At 35.3% G+C, this 16,642-nt stretch overlaps 1 long non-coding RNA gene across 1 annotated transcript in view; it reads left to right on the top strand.

Annotated features, from left to right (window-relative positions):
* Positions 1–16,642, top strand: part of LOC139041106 (uncharacterized) — a 215,867-nt gene that overhangs the window by 79,906 nt on the left and 119,319 nt on the right. The window contains exon 2 of the long non-coding RNA XR_011495709.1: positions 11,052–11,239. This is a non-coding gene — a long non-coding RNA (uncharacterized lncRNA). The remainder of the gene's footprint in view (positions 1–11,051; positions 11,240–16,642) is intronic.

The following is a 16,642-nucleotide window of genomic DNA, read 5'->3' on the forward strand; positions in this document are numbered from 1 at the left end:
CAAGCTTTGGAAGAAAGGATGGCAGGATGCTATGTATATTTGCCATGGTGAGGGGAAGAATATTTTTATTGGGTTTAATTGGGCACAATTACAAAGATACATCTACAGAGATTTTCACTGAGATGTTTTTAACAGTCAAAGATAGGAAACGATTTAAATTTCCAATGGTAGAGAATTGGCTCAATAAATTATGGTAGTATTCACCCAACAAAATCACTAAAATAATTAAGTAAAATATTAAAAATGAGGAAGTAGATTTGTGTTTAAATATATATCTATCAATATAAAAACATGTGATGGAGCTATTGATTATTCGTTAACATAAGTAGTTGATAATGTGATATATATATATTACAGCTTCATTTTTATAAAAATAAATGCCTTTATTTGTGTGAATTGTTGGAGGTCAGAGGTGAGGATTTGGTACTGCTGTAATGGTAATATGGTCAGGGATGCAGGAATGCCAGGTTTCCGCCATGCTGATCATATGTCTTTCTTAGGTATTGCCAACCCAGCATGTGATACTCAGGAAACAACAGGAGATGGTATTGTTTACCCATAACTGGATAAGCATCTAGTTCACCCTGGGAGCTCTCTGTTAAAAGATTAATAGGACAACAAGGAGAACATGGTTACATCCTGAGATCTTCAAGTGAGGCCTTCTAAATCAAAGATGACTAGGTCTGTAGAGCCTGTTCTGGCTTAACTTATCTATTTAGTTATAGATACAGAGCAGATGGGACACACACACACACACAGACACACAGACACACAGACACACACACACACACACAGAAGACCTGTGCATTGCTTTGTTTTTTTTTATCACAGAGTCTTAGAGAGAAGTGAGCCAAGGGGGAGAGCTGGAAGCCTTTAAGGCATAATAACTTGGTCTACAGGTTAAATATGGTGCAGATGCCATTCTGAACTCTGGCTAATCAATGACAAACTATCCCTTCCTAGGTGATGTGTGAGTGGAGCTATGTGTGGAGTTAGTAAGATGAACAGAAGGGTAGATGTATTTTTACCAGAACATGCATGTATAGAATAAAGGCTGGAAGCATTTACACCAAAATGCCACAGTGCTTTTGTTCTGGGCAGTGGGATTATGACTGATTATGACTTTTTATAAATTTTATACTTCTTGGGTTACATGGATTTCTTGTGTAATAGAAAAGTCACGCATGAAACTTCAGCCTCAAAGTCGCTTTATACACTCTTCCCCCACCTCTGCCAAACACTCATGTTCCAATCAGCAGGCATTTTGCCTCTAATAATCTAAAGGCATTTTGGAGAAATAAGTTCCTTCCTTTTTCAACCTTAGGTTGCTCATTAGCTATCCCATTTTTCAGATAAGGCATAAGTGAATTCTCATGAGCTCTGATCAGATCCTTCACTGAATGCCGGTAGCATTGGCTGCCCATGTTTGCCTGAGATGTAAGCACATACAAGGAAGATTATAAATTGACTGGAATCTTTAGGGAAGGACACAGAGGGAAAGAAAACCAATAACAATCATGATAATAAAAGTTAACACTGAACTAGAGCTTGCTGTATACCAGGACCAACTAAAAGCTGTACTTAACCCATTTGATCCCCACAACTTCATTAATTAGAAATTATTGCAGTTCCTGTTTTACAGGTAAAGTCCCAAAGGGTCAAATGATTTGCCAAAGCTCACACAGCTAATAACTGGCAAAGCTGAGATGCAAACCCAGGAAGTCTGTCACCAGTCTCCAGATATCAACCACTCTGCCGTGTGTTGGTGGCTGCAGATGGGGCAGATAGCCTATTCCATGGCTAACTCCTACTGGCTGTTCAGGCTAATCATGATCCATCAATTTACCTAGGAGGTTCTCAAATTTGATTCATAGTTTCTGAAGCCCTTGTCACATTGAGTTGTGATTTTTTTTGTTTTTGTTTTTTTTTTTTACAGTCTATTCCCTCTCCGAGATGATGAGATCCTTGAAGATAGGGGTTATGTCTTGTAGTTGTCTCCCTGGCAGTTACTATTGACTGACTCATAGAAAGTGCTCAATCAATATTAGGTGAATATTTAATTAGCCAGGTATGGTGGACCCACCTATTTCACAAATTGTAAAGTTCCACTGACACACAAGTTGGAGCTGAAAATATATCCAAGGGAAAGATGGTTGTTTCTTCCAGTGATGTGACTTTATAGGCAAAGTGTCCTTCCCAGGAACTGGCTCAGTGAGTTGCCCATATGCATGGTCCAGGGCTTAGTTATACGGAGAAATAATTTGGTGTAATCTCTGCTTTCTAGGAATTTATGGTATATGGAGTCAGATATGAAATTACCATCGTCTGTTGCCTGTAAAGGAAAATGCGATTTTGTTCTAGGTTGAATATCATGCTTGACATTTTGTGGACTAGAGGAAGAAATAAAAGAACATAGCTCTAATATTAAAAAAGGTTATGATTATTAAGTAAAAAAACTATACATCCATTATGTTTTTTCTTTTTAATTGACTGAATTATACAAAAATAATTTTGTGATAACAGCAATAATGATTACAGTCAGCATTTCTTGTCAATGATTTTATTATTTTGTTTATTTTTATCCAAGTGCATTACACGTCTTATTTAGTCCTCACAATAACACTCTGAGGCGAACACTGTTATTACCTCCATGTTATAGACGTGACTCTAGAGTTTTCCAAGGAACAGAATTCAATTTATTCGTTTTAATAATTTTAACTGAAAAAATAATAGAATCGTATTTCAGAATTTTGTAAAAGCTACAGGATAAAATGTCTCCTAGTATCCAAAACCAGCATAGTAACATACTATTACCAAGTGCTTTCCTCAGTTTTTCCTTTTAGAGCTAAACAGTGTGACCTTGTTGCTAAGCACATGAGGAGTTCAGAGGGAACATTTCTTGGAGGAGATGACTTCGAGTTGGTCCTTAAAAGATTAAAAAAAGAACAAGTTTAATGTTTCTTAAAAAACATTTGATTTGCAGCTTTAAAAAAGTCTATAATCGTCCACTTCTTTGTTCCTCATTGGTGACTAGTCTGCAGATGGGCAGAGGATTCTGTGCAAAGGGACTGATTTCTGCATAGGCTATAACATTATTTCCCAGAGGTTGTCCTCCATCACTGAGAATCAAGATGTAAATTCCACAAATATTTATCTCTTTCATGAATCTTCCCTAATTCCTGGTGTTACATGTCTAAGCTTAAAGGCAAAACAAGTGGGAAATTTGTATTTAGTGACAATCAATAGGAGGAAGTAAAAAATGTGGAAGCATCTACCAATTCTATTATAGCTGATCACTGGAAATCTTGAGGCAATATGATGGGATGTTGTCTTCTCCAGATTTTCCTTTAAAAAATCCTTGAAGATATACAGACTTTTCAACAGCATTGAAAATGAATGATAAGAGTGTACTGTAGGCTAGCTTCTGAGGTGAGTTTCTACTTATTGAAGCCCATTGGATTCAATTGAGAAATATTTCCCTAGGTTATGCATGCTGACCCCTTTGCATGAGAAGGTCTTGACTCGTTTTCTTTGTCTTCCTCTAGTTCAAGAACAAAAGTGGTACACTAATCAGGCAGGTCACCCCATACTGCATAGGAAATATTTTCTGAAACAGTAGAAGTCTTATAGCATTGTCACAGCATTCTACCTCCCACTCTAACCCAAACAAATAAATCTTCTCTTTCTACATCAATTTTATAATGCAGCTTCCAGAACACATTACTAGGAGAGAGGAAGGTGTGTATTAATTCCTTGCAGTCTAGGGTATGTATTTTATTACCTAAGGTGGAGAGTCCAACAGTAAAGGAGAATATTTCAGCAGAGCCACAAAGGATAAATGCTTGCTATACACTGTACACTGGATTAGGGATATACTCATTATTATGTTTCTAAGCTTAGATTTGAGATAAGCAATCTAATACCCCAAATGCTCAATGAAGAGATGCTTGAGGACACACAATTTACCATGTCTGTTGGCAACACTAGACTTGAACAGATCTCAACTCTCAACTTAGCCAACTGTGAATATCAAGAAATAAGCAAAGAAAAGCAAAATAATTAGGTCTATGAAACATTCTACAGCACCAAGTAGAAATGATGTTAACCTGAAGGTTCAAAGGAAAATATATCTTTAAAAATTATTTATGATAAGAAATAGAAGAATATCTAGGTAATATATTTAGTGTTCTCAATGAAAGGTTTGAAGGTATGACCTTTGTGAAGTATGAGTACCTAATAATAAGAGAAAATGGTCTGGGATAAAGGACAACATGAAATGGAAGGTAGTTGTTATGAGGAAAAGAATGCAAGGGATTTCAATACATATGAGCAGAACCAAATTATCCATAGGAAGCAAAATTGACATTCTAGAAAATTTAATCACTGAGATGAAGAAAAACTTTCCAAGCTTCATCGACTAGAGTAGAGAGGTAAATATAAAGAGAAAGAGAGAAAACAAAGCAATAGCAAAAGTTGATAAATGGAGAGTCTACAAATTTTGTGTTCCTAAATAAGCTAAAAAAATATATATCACAAGCATTAATATACACTAAAATAGATACAGCATTTCTGGTTGCCTACAAATTATAAAGGGTTGCTGTTTTCTAGGTAACGTAAGTGGTAATACGTCCATTATCAGGTATCATAGAAGGCATTTTAAATTTCAAAAGTAATGGAAAAAAATCCATAATCATCAAGGTCGAAAACAAAATCCAGATTTGTTTAAAGGAACATGAAGCAGGCTGACTTCATACTTTTAAAATACAATATGCTATAAAAAAATGAGGCAACAGAAACAGACAATATCCAATAAAGCTGCCATTCATGATCGTATATTAAGGCAACAGATAGACTTTTAATGCAGTCAAAGCCTTAGAATATGCCAGTTATGTAAACTGCATGAAAAATAATTACTCAAAGGCATTCTTTGATTGAGAGCTGAATTATTAAAAACCAAAAGTTAAAAAAAAGAACAAGTTACTACGTGAGTTTTGAAACAGTATATAGAGGTCAGAATAAGGATGGACTATAATTAGTTTTCGGGTGGTGAACATGACATAATCTACACAGAATTAGAAATATATTGTGATATACATCCGAAAATAAACAAATAAGTGAAAAAAATAAAAACAATATTTTAAATAGAGTAACAAAATAAATCCCAATGTTTAAAAATTCTTTAAAAAATATAGATATAAACAATGCTATAATACTAATCTGAAACTTGAACACCTGATTACAGGCACTTTTGGTTCCAGTCACAATGAAGTAGCTGGTATTAGATTTTACCTCTGGTAGTAAACAACTATATACTGGAAAATACACATGAAACGACATTTTCAGGCATTACACAGTAGACAGTGTGGATCTGCAATCTTTGAAAGAAGGGAAGCATATGAGATAAGATCTACATTCACTCCAGCTTTCTGTCAGGGTGCGTTTTCCAAATATAGCAGTGAAATGGAGCCCAAGAGGAGACTTTAGCCTTTTTGGGCAGAGGAATTAGAAATTGGAGTTTGTGGTTGGTAACACAGCTGAATTCAAAGGGCAGAATATCAGAGAGGAGGAAGCTGCAAAGAAGATTCAGAAATCTGTGTAAGGTTTCCTTTGGGTTTTTGCCAAATCCTAAGCTGTGCATTGGCAGGCTAAAGCTACTTAGGGCTGGCAGAGAATGGCTGCTGGGGCAGAAGAGAGGTCATACAGTACTGAGGAGATAGTGGTGTTCTGACCCAGACGGAGTAGAGACATCTTTGTCTGCATCCTGGTTAAATTTAAGACCTTAGAAAGATTCTGCTTAAAGAGTAGTCACCACATTCCAGGAGTAAGGGCTAATTTAGTTTTGAATTTAGTCTTAGACTCCTGGGACTAAAATATATATGATACCTAGACACTTAGGACTAAGTTCAAAACTAAAATAGACCAACTCTGAAAAAACTTAAAATTAAATATCTATAGGATCAAAGTGATCCACCAGTAATTTGTTGTCTGACAGATAGAATGTACCTTCGTTGGAAGAAGATAACATAATCCAGAGTCTCCATAGTGTCTTACTTACAATATCCATCATACAATAAAAAACCCACTAGATACACAAAAAGAAGGAAACTGTGGCCCATAAACAAAAGAAAAATCAGTTAATAGAAGAAGGTCCAGAGATGACTGAGATGTTGAAATTTGCAAAGACTAAAATTACCATTATAAACATATTATTTATATAAATATAATTTAGAAGAAATAATAGATAAATATAGTTGTACAGATGTAGCATTTTAGCAGAGAAATGAAAATTCCAAAAAGAATTAAGTGGAAATTTTCAAACTAAAAAATACAATATTTGGAACAAGCACAAAACAGAAAACAGAGTATGTGGGACCTGTGGCCCAATATCAAATGGTTTATTGTGTGTATTTGGAAGCTCATAAGGAGAGAGGAGAGGGAATGTGGTAGAATAAATGGATAAAATTTTTCTGAAATTGATGAAAGACGTCAACCCTAAAATGCGTATCCTACATAGGATAAACACAAAGAGGACCAGGCCTATCATATTCTAGATAAACTTCTAACCAAAGAGAAATTCTAAAAGCAGCTGGAGAAAAAGGACACATTGTATTTAATAAGACAACTGATTTCTCATTAAAAACAAAAGGAAGCTAGTAGAATAGAATGTGATCTTTAAAATCCTGAGAGAAAAAACTGTCACCTGGAATTCTATATCAAGTCGAAATGTCCCTTAAAAATGGAGATAAAATAAAATTTTTTTAGATAAACAAAACACTGGGACAATTTTTTGCTATCAGAAAATAACTGTAAGAAACAGAAAAAGAAGTTCTTCAGGCTGGAGAGAAATGATCCCAGATGAAAGCAGGGCACTAGAGGTGGTAAACCTCTACATTAAAACAGTCCATTAAAATATCCTTAAAAGATAATTGATTCTTTAAAGTAGAAATAATGAAAATGTGTGGTAGGATTTATACTATGTTTGAAGGCAAAATGTATATGACAAAGTGTCACAAAGGACAAGGAAAGTTAAAAGGAATTTTATTTTATAGGTTCTTGCATTTTATGTGAAGTGGAATGACATTAATTCAGTGTACATTGTGATCGTGAAAGGTTAAAATTCATACTGTAATCTCTAGAGCAATTATCAAAGAAAACACAAAGAGATATAGGTAAAAAGACAATTAAAAAATAAAAGTAAAATACTAAAAGTACTCAATTAGTGGACTAAAACTCTAATTAAAAGACAGATATTGTCAGACTGTGTATTAAAAAAATAAATCCAACTATATTCTATTTACAAGAGACATCATCTTAAATAAAAGGACACATAAGGTAAATATGAAAAAAATGGAAAAGCATATATCTTACAAATACTAATCTTAAGAAAGGTAATATGGCTATATTAACTTCAGACAAAATAGATTTCAAGAAAAAAGTATTACCAGATATAAAGAGGGATTCTTTGTAATAATAAAATATTGTTTCATCTAAAACATGTAGAATTTCAAACATTTGACTTAAAAAAATGTAGCTTCAAAATACATGAAGAGAAAAATAACAGAACTAAAAGAAGAAATAGACAAACAAAAAGAATTACACGTTTAGAAACTCCTCTCTCAGTAATTAATTGAATAAGTAGACAAAGAAAATTCTTAAGAACATAAATGTAAACATTATAAGCCAGCTTGATCTAATTGACAGTTATAGAATACTATATACCCAATAGTCATAGATGATACATTCTTTGCCAGTGCACATGGAATATGCATTAAAGTATTGTCTATATACTGGGGCAAAAATAAATCTTGCAAACATCAGAGGATGGAAATCATATTGAATATGTTCACTAACAGTGATAGAATTTTCTAGAAACCAGTATTTTAAAAAGTAACTAGAAATTCTCCAAATATTTGGAAATTTAACAATATACTTCTAAATAGCCTATGGAAATTAGAAAATATTTCGACTCTAAACAATAATGTGGGTACAACATTTCTAAATTTGTAGGGTGTAACTAAATCAATGCTTAGAGGGAAATTTTTAGCTTTAAATGCACATATTAGAAAGGAAAGAAAGTTTTAAAATCAGTGGTGTGAGTTTTCACTTTAAGAAGCTGGGAAAGCATAGCAAATTAAATACAAAAAACAAGAAAGCAAAAGAAAGGGCAGAAATCAAACAGGGAAAACTAACAAAGCTCCAAATTCCTTCTTTGAAAAGATTTATAAATTTGGAAATGAAAGGGGGGAAATACAAATACAGAAAAGCCATTTTAGTGAACTAGGAATTGTCGCTTCTGTAAAATGGTAAAATGCATACCTTAGCTCAAAAGCCCATGTTGTAATGGAACAAACGTTAGAGGCGTCCTTGTTAAACTCAAAAGCAAGACAATAATATCTACTCTTTATTACTTTTTAACATTATCTTGGAGTTATTAGCCAAAGCAAACAGATAAGAGAAAGTAATTAGGAATACAAGAATAGGAAGGAAGAGATAAAGATTATCTCCTTGTTTGCACATAACATGATTATGTGCTTGGACAATCCCATGGAATCAAAGTAAAAACTACTCTAAACAATAGAAGAATTTTTAAAGTAGTAGGTTGCACAATTAACATAGAAAAATCCATAACTTTCATAAATACAGAGTTAATGAGGAGATATAAGGGCAGAGAACACATCAAAGAAAATAAAATACTTAGGTGTAAACAGCACAAAATGGTCAAAATCTATTTGAGAGAACTATAAACACCTCTGGAAGACAGGAAAAGTAGACGAACAAATTAAAGACATGATTTTCTTGAACAGAGCAACACAATGTCATAAAGATATGAGCTGTCCCTAAAGTTATTTATAAATTTAATGCAATCTTAATAAAAACGACCTCAGAGTTTTTAGTATTTTAGCTAGACAAATTGGTTATAACATATGTTTAGAAGAAGAAACAAGCAAGAATAATCAGGAAATTGGTGAAGAAAGAAGAGAAATTCATGAACATAGCCCTACTACTATTAATGCCTTCATAAATGAAACAGTGTGGTATAGGTGCATGAATAGACAGACAAAACAGAATAGAAAATCCAGAAGTAGACTCAGTTGCGTATAAAAATTAATCATATGATAAATCTGGCACTTCAGATAATAGGAAAAGATAGACATTGTAATAAGTGGTGGTGTGATAACTGAATTGTCACATAGAGAAAGATAAAATTAGTTCTATTCTTCAAAGTATAACCAGGATAAATTCCCCAATGGATCAGCGATTTAAATGTAAAACATGAAACCATGTAAGTACAAGAATAAAACTTGAACTCCTCCATTAGCTAGAAGTGGGGAAAACATTCCTAAATAAGACCTAAAATTCAGATGCAATATGTGGAAGAATTGATAAACTTGAAAACATAAAAGCAAGTTAAAAAAATCATGTGTGAAAAAAACATTATAAGAAAAATTTTTTAAAAACCCAATAAACAGGAGGATATATTTGCAAATATACGAAAACTGAGGATTAATGTCCATAATATGTAAAGAGTTTCTACAGACAGAGACAACAATGGTGAACAGTCACATGGAAAACTGAGCCAGAAAAAAGAAGAGACAGTTCATAGAAAAAGAAATGCAAATTGTTCTTAATCTTATGAAAATATGATCAATTCGCTCATTATCAGAAAAAAGCAAATTAAAGGTGTTCTGTAATTATACTTCTCAATTATAAGATTGTAAAAATTCAGAAATTTGACAACTTATTCTGTTAGTAGGGCCTTGGGGATGTAGGTACTTTCATGAATTGCTGGTGAGAATGCAAAACTGTAGAACCACTCTGGAGTAAGGTTGATAATATCTAGTAATATTATATATAAATTTGTCTTTGACCCAGCAATTCTACTTTAGGATTCTATTCCAAGGGCCACCGACAAAGTTATATACAAAGATATATAAACAAGGCTATCTATTGCATGTACCATTTGTAATAGCTGAAGTCTGGAAAGAACTGAAATGTTTATCGATAAACTATGAAACATTCATACAATGGAATACTATGCAGCTAAAAAAAGGGAAAGAGGAATTTATTTACAACTACAGAATGATATTTAGGATCATTTAAATATAAAACAAATGTTCAAAAGCTGTGTGGTGTCTGATCTAGAAAGGTGGCAGATACACACACACACATTCACTTAAATTAAAAAATGGAAAGATGAGTGGCTGGCCCCGTGGCCGAGTGGTTAAGTTTGCGCGCTCCGCTGCAGGCGGCCCAGTGTTTCGTCGGTTCGAATCCTGGGCGCGGACATGGCACTGCTCGTCAGACCACGCTGAGGCAGCGTCCCACATGCCACAACTAGAGGAACCCACAACGAAGAATACACAACTATGTACCGGGGGGCTTTGGGGAGAAAAAGGAAAAAATAAAATCTTTAAAAAAAAAAAAAATGGAAAGATGAACAATAAAATTTTAAAGAATGGCTAAGAGTGGGAGAGGCAGGTGTTGGGGGATGGAGCCTAGATTTCTTTGATGTGAACATTATTTTAGATCTTATTTGAAACCGTGTAGATATTTTCTACAGTTATGAAACAAAGTTAAATTTAAAAAGCAATTTTTAATAATTAAAACCCAAATGAAATAAGTGAGCTTAACTTTTTACTGCATTGGTAGTAACCAAACAGAAAGGAACTGTTTCAAGTGTTTTTAGAACTCAGTAATTTGTACATTCTTCATGGGATATACTTCAGTTTAAAAAGAGCTAAAAAGATCTTAAATTGTTTTCAATAATTATATTGACAGCATGGGTTGTATGTGGCTTGTGTGATAAAGCGAATGGACGGTTATGTCGGCATGGTGGAGAGCAAAGATTTTTGGCATTGTTGAAAGGACATGCGGAGGTAATGTTGATGGTTAGGTAAAAATCATGTCATTTTGTAATGAATTTGAAATGGAAGTGTAGATTTTATATTATGTATTTTATCTTAAAAATATATGCTTTCTAGATCTGACTAGCAGCAACAAGCTCACCAGCACCTAAATTATGTTCTCTAAATGTCATTTTCCCTGAAAAGAAACTGGAATTCGTGGAAATATGGATGATTCCATGTCTGAAGAAGGAAACGTATAAGGCGAGTCTGGAACATTATGTTACGTCAGAAAGCAGGGAAGCTGTTAAAGACTAATATGGTGTACCTAAAGGACTTTGAAATAAACCTGAATTGGATCACACTGGCTGAAGATGGGATAATTTTGAGCATCGGTAAGAACAATAATTGCAATGGGTTGAAACACATCAAATATGTTTAAATGCAAGAGTTTATATTTACACTAAAATTAAAAATAACAAAACTCATTGAGTTTTTAGAGGATGCAAGGAAATTAACTCTGTTTTAAAAACTGATAAATGGAGGGGAAGATAAGGCTTGTCTTTCTGGTATAAATTATACATAGGATAACTAAGTAGTTGATACAAGGAAGATATTCCAACTAATAAATGAAGGAGAAATGGTAGAATGCACATATTACCATTTTGTAATCCCTCTGTGTCCTGATTTTTTTTTTTTTTTGATGCTCAAGGGAGTACTTCCTGCTCTAAAATTACCCAACTCTCCTCACCCTTCCCCAGGGCCTGTTCTCTTCTAACTGTGGGAGTCAAGTTGAGTTAGTGGACATATTATTCACTTTACATCAGAGACACTGATCTTATGGCCCAAATATTAGGAGTGGGAGCTATGTGCCCAGAGATTCCCTAACACTCTTGATTAGACCCAGGCAGACCAGACATTGGACCAAAGTGAGGCAATCAAATTTCTTTTGTTGGGGATTAGGGAACAGAATTTCTGGTTAGTGTCCAATGAATATTTGAGCTGAGAGGTCAAATGGAACTAATGATGACCAGTGTAGAAGGCTGTGCATACATTTTTTAACAGATTTGTTTTTTAGAACAGTTTTAGATTTACAGAAAAATTGCAAAGATAGTACAGAGTTCTCATATATCCTGCACCTAGTTTCCCCCTGTAATTAATATCTTATATTAGTATGGTACATTTGTTACAATTAATGAATCAATATTGATATGTTATTAACTAAAGTATATAGATTATTCAGGTTTCCTTAGTTTTTACCTAATGTCCCTTTTTTCATTGTTGTTGTTGGTTCTAGGATCTCATCCAGGATATCATCTTACATTTAATTATGTCTCCTTAGGCTTCTCTTAGCTGTGCCAGTTTCTCAGATGTTTCCTTGTTTTTGATGACCTTGACAGTTTTGAGGAGTATTGGTCAAGTATTTTGTAGATACACCTCTATTAGAATTTGTCTGATGTTTTTCTCATGATTAGAATGGAGTTATGGGTTTTGGGGAAAAGGATCACAGAGATAAAGTGCCATTTTCATCACATCATATCAAGGATACATGCTATCAATATAACTTATTGTTGCTGACGTTGACCTTGATAATTACTTGCCTGAGGTAGTGTTTGTCGGGTTTCTGCACTGTAAAGTTACCCTTTTTTCCCCATCTCCATACTACATTCTTTGGAAGGAAATGGCTATGCACAGCCCACACTTAAAGAGTGGGGAGTTATGCTCCACCTTCTTAAGAGCAGAGTATTGATATAAATTATTCGGAATTCTTCCGCATGGGAGATCTGTCTCTTTCCCCCTATTTATTAATTTCTTCACTTTTTATTTATATCAATATAGAGTCAGGGGTATTTATTTCATAATTTGTGTGATAATCCAATATTACTATATTTCGTTGCTCAAACTGTTCCAGCTTTGGTCGTTGGGCACTCTTTCAGTTGTCTCCTGTGCCCCTTGACATACTTACTACCATAAATGATGTTTTGTTTTTTAAACATTTCTCTACATTTGACACTACAAGATGCTCCAGGCTCATCTTGTGTATTTTCTGTTCCAGTCCAGTCCTAGAATCAGCCATTTCCTAAGGAACCTTGCTTCCTTTTATTGAAGAATGGTATTAGAAACCAAGATGTGGGCACTAACTGGGCTTATTGTTACTGAGGTATTGTTCTTTTAGGCTCTCTCAACTGACCTAATGAGGAAATACATATGTGTATACTAACACATGTATTTATCCATATCTGTAAATATTTCTATATGTGACCATTTGTATCTATATTGAGACAAATATGAGTTCGTTCTGATGTTTCCAACTCCAATCCATTACTCTAGCCTCCTTTCCCTGCTATCTGGAAATTTCCAGTCCAACAGTGGGAAGGCCGATTACCATCATCCACCATCCATTTACTTAATTGTTCGGTTCCAATATACACTTATAACAGTATCAGAATTGCTAAACCATATCCCTGTGGAAAGCAACTTTATCAACTAGAATACAGTGCTTATGTGCAGTTATTTTTGCCTTTAGTCTTACAGAATCCACTCATTTCCAAAGTTACTTAAGTCAGCCTCATTCTCTCCCCACCCATTCAGTGAGGTTGGCTCATATATTTGTTATACAGTTAGATTCTCTTGTCACAGTCTGCATTCCTTGCTGGGATCCTTTGACCTCCTAAGTAATTTTAAAAAATTTGCAAACCTTAAGTTTCAAGATCTTTATGCTCTAAAGTTCTATGGGTTTGACAAATGCCTGATGTCAAGTATTTGCCATTTACAAATAATTGATGGACAAGTTAGGGGAGAAGACTATATAGACAATTATGTCACCTGTGAACAAAGACAGTTTTAATTTTTCCTTCCTAATCTGTACATGGGAAACATTTAGAATGACAAAATGTTTTGATAGAAATGGCAGGAACCATCTTTGCTCTACTCATCAGGGGAAATTTTCTTTGACTTTATCATATGCTGTTTCCTTTCCTTTTACGTGTCCCCAAAGCTTCAAAAAGAAGAATTTTGTTTTGTTTTCCAGCATAAAGTTGCTTTTGTTACGAGAAAAGACCATTTGGAGCAATAAAATTTTCCTTTCAGATCCAATATTAAAAAAGGGAAAAATGGTTTCTTTCCTTTCACCTGTCTAGTTCAGCCTCATTTGATTGAATAATAGACATAATGCAGTCCTGTGATTTGGGATTTCTAGGTGAGAAATTGGCTAGTCTCATTGAAGATTAATATACCATGGGAAATAGGCAGAATCGCCCTTAGCAAGGTCTTTGTCTGTTTTGAATGTGAGGATCAGTGAGTATGTGGATCTGAGTTCTTAAAGGATGCTGTTTATTTCATATGCTCTGCTCATGCAGAAGAGCAAAGAAGAAAATTTCCTACTGAGGCAGAGCTTGGGTTTGTCAGGTGTGACTTTTGGCTGTTTATTTTAGTTGCTATGTGAGTAATTAAATTTTCCTTGATGGTCTACAGCACTGTTTAGTTTTGCCAAGTTTTTAATAATGGATAGGACTGAATTTGAAAGTTGAAATGCCTCCAACAATATATGTGAATGTTCATGGAAAGATATAAAGGAGAAGAAGAGAGTTCTCCGAAGGAGGCAGCTGTCTCATTCTTGACTTTCTAGCTCCTAGTACTTGACACATAATAGCTGCTGAATAAATGCCATAAATAAATAGGTGCTGAGTAATTGAAAGTTAAATGAAAAATGACCTGGTGTCATTTTTCCAGAACGGTACTAGGAATGGAGATGCATCAACACATATCTGTTGAAGTTATTTGATAATTCAGAAATGGGATTTATTGTGGTCTTTCTGGCAAAATTTCCAGGCCTACAATAGTCCTTCTCTCTGCAAAATCAGGGTTCTTTTAGTTGTAAGTGGCAGAAACACATCCGTAGTAGGCAAAAAAAGAAGGTTAGTCACTGCCATGGACTGAATGTTTGTGTCCCCCTCAAAATTAATATGTTGAAGACCTAAACCCCAATGCAACTGTATTTGGAGATAGGGCCTTTTTGGAAGTAATGCAGTCATATGGGTAGAGTCCTGATCTGATAGCATTAGTGTCCTTTTAAGAAGAGGAAGAAAAACCAGAGTTCTCTTTCTCTTGTTATGCATGCATGGAGGAAAGACCATGTGAAGAATCAGCAAGCAAACAGCCACCAGCAAGCCAGGAAGCGAGATGCCACCAGAAACCGAATTGATTAGCACCTTGATCTTAGACTTCCAAACCTCTAGAACTGTAAGAAATAAATTTCTGCTGTTTAAGCCGCCCAATCTGTGTTATTTTGTTATAGCAGCCTGAGCAGACCAATACAGTCACTCATGTGGTAGAAGAAATAATGGCATAACTCACAGGATTGTAGGAAGAGCCGTGGGAAGGCTAGCGTCAGAGAAAGCCACCAAGACTTGCTCTCTCTCTCTGTCTTTTGTGTATGCTTGAATTCATTCTATAGAAAGTGTCTACATGGCAGAAAAAACTACGCAGACTCAGATTTACATTCTTCCAGTCTAACAATCCCAATAGAAAGAAAGTTCTGTTTCCCATGTCTGAAAATTAATCCTGGAGAGGGACTCTGATTAGGTCTGCTCAGAACACAGGTTCACACCTTAGGATAAATCTCTGTTGTTGGGAGGGTAGTTAGTTATTATTGACAAATCATAGGTCACATGCCCATTGTTGTTACTGTGGAGTCAAAAAGAGCCAGGTACAACCCAATCAAAATCTTGCAGAATGGGTTAGTGGATAGATAGTTCTTTTAAAGGAAAGGATGCATTGATACGAAAAGAACACGTGTCCACTTCAAATTAGCTGGGCCAGCCATGGCTGTGATTTGGGGAAACTGAAGCATCTCCAAACCAACGCTCAGGGATTCAGAATCAAGCCGCATTTGGACTATCTAGCTCTGATGGTGCTTCCCATTGTCAGAAAACAGCTTCAGTCTAGTTCTTGAGACCAAGTTGTTGTCCAGCACCTTGGTTCTGAGTATCTTAATAGTGTTTTGTCCCCATTTCCATAGGATCTGCCTCATCACATCTCCAGTATTCCTAGTTCTTCTTGACTTGAAATTACTCAGAAATTAGAATTCTATGGTTCAACTACCACTTCTTTGAGATCAATTTTCTGCCTTCTGATGCCTTAACATCATTTGTTTCTGGATTTCACATTGCCATGCTATGCCCACAGTATGTTTATTATAAAAACCCATTTCCATGGGGCCAGCTCGGTGGCCCAGTGGTTAAGTTCACACGTTCTGCCTCGGTGGCCCGGGGTTCGCCACACACACAGCCAAGCTGTGATAGGCGTCCCATATATAAAGTGGAGGAAGATGGGCACGGATGTTAGCTCAGGGCCAGTCTTCCTCAGCAAAAAGAGGAGGATTGGCAGCAGATGTTAACTCAGGGCTAATCTCCACCCCCCCGCCCCCAGAAAAGAAAACCATTTCCCTCGTTTTAGACTCCATGAGGCTGGCTGATGTCCTGGATAACACTTATTACTGATATTTGACCTGGCCAGAGGGAGACTCTAGAAATTTGCAGTGCAGTTGAGGTCCTCCTGATCCTCTTGGCAGCTTCAGTGGATGAACTGACTCTGGGTTTCTCTCAGTCCTCTTCTGTCTCATCTGTCCCCCTGAACTTTATGGGTTTACCTGAGATTGAAAAATAAATACACTAACTCATAAGTTTTACAGCATGTGTGCCGTGCCTTTGATAATCACATTTCAGGTAATTTCCCATATTGACTCTGGGCTTTGGTAAATGGGACATTAGCAAACATAACACAGCAGAGTTGACAAT

This window comes from Equus asinus, chromosome 20, assembly GCF_041296235.1.
Source record: "Equus asinus isolate D_3611 breed Donkey chromosome 20, EquAss-T2T_v2, whole genome shotgun sequence".
NCBI lineage: Eukaryota > Metazoa > Chordata > Mammalia > Perissodactyla > Equidae > Equus > Equus asinus.